Here is a 1,493-nt window from a genome sequence, read left to right on the forward strand (position 1 = left end):
AAATTAATAAAAAAATATGAATAAATAAATAAAGTAAAGAAGTTAAAAGAGTTAAACAAATAATAATTACAGTGCAGAAATCAAAATTAAGAAAAATAATTATAGTGCTTTAAAATCTTATTAAAGCTGTTTAATGAAAGGCAGCTGTAAACAGGTGAGTCTTCAACCTCGATTTAAAAGAGCTGAGAGTTTCAGCAGACCTGCAGTTTTCTGGGAGTTTGTTCCAGATACTACAATACTACAATAACAAAAGATGATTTTGAGGCTGGCGGGGACTCATGGGAGTTCTTTCTGGCTTTTCTACTCCGCGTTGACATAGTAAAGACGAACAGGCGAAACAGACCTGAGGAAGAGAATATGTTTACAGACAATGTATCCAAGTATAATTGACGTTTTTATCAAAGCAGCACATACAGCAATACGGCAGCTTTCAGTAGCAAGTCCCGCTCCCTCATGCGGCGCTCTTTGACGTGACATCTGTTGTTTCCACGGCAACGATAAACATTATGTCCATCATGGCAGCCCCCTCAACAAGACACATCCCGTCACATCTATAAAATGATGGATTTCTCTGGCTTTGATAACTGCTGGTTATATTTGAGGTCATGTAAGTACTCAACAACAAAAATATAACATGGGTATTGTCAATTTTTAATTAATTTCAATATTTTAATGTAAACATTGTCTTAAAATGACATATTCTATGTTTAAATGATGACTCTACATGCCTAAGCTAAATAGCCACTGGCACTTTCTAATGAAAGTTTTCCATTATATGCACAATAATAATAATAATAATAATAATAATAATAATACATTAGACTTTTAAAGCACTTATCTGAATACTCAAAGATGCAAGAATAACAACAAAAGGAAACTGAATGTAAATGAGCTAGTGTTACCCTGAACTTCCATGGAAGACATACACACAAATAAAGAAAGCTCTGAAGCTTGGTCCTGGCGGCATTTTGTTGTAACTCCAAACTGAAAGCAAAAAAATTATCCTTTTTCAGTGCATCGGTTTTATAACATATATCATTGGTTAGATTTTGGTCTTAACTTCATTTTGACCATACATGTAGTTATAGTGTATTTTGGCTTTAGAGAGAGAAATGTCTGATTAAATACCTCGCAGGAAAGTGCTAAAAGGGTTTACAGTAAATTTGTGATATTTGACACAAAGAAACTGACAAACACATTCACCTGTAGAAGCTGATACTGACATAGACATTCACACAATAACCAACAAATGCCATGGGATCATAGGTGTCAGTTATTCAACAAAGTAGATCCCCAGCTGGAGTATAAAGGCTGTAAGATCAATCACACACACACACATGCACACACATAGAGCTTGTGATTGATGTGGGGTCAGAGGTCACAGTTCTCCCTTGATGGCGTAAAAAAAAAAAAAAAAAAAAACACCCTTTCTAAACTATTTGTTATTGATCTGGTTTCCTGCCTGGGGCTTTAATGAAAATCCAGATGGACAC

Source organism: Labrus bergylta, chromosome 11 (genome assembly GCF_963930695.1).
Source record: "Labrus bergylta chromosome 11, fLabBer1.1, whole genome shotgun sequence".
NCBI classification, from domain to species: domain Eukaryota; kingdom Metazoa; phylum Chordata; class Actinopteri; order Labriformes; family Labridae; genus Labrus; species Labrus bergylta.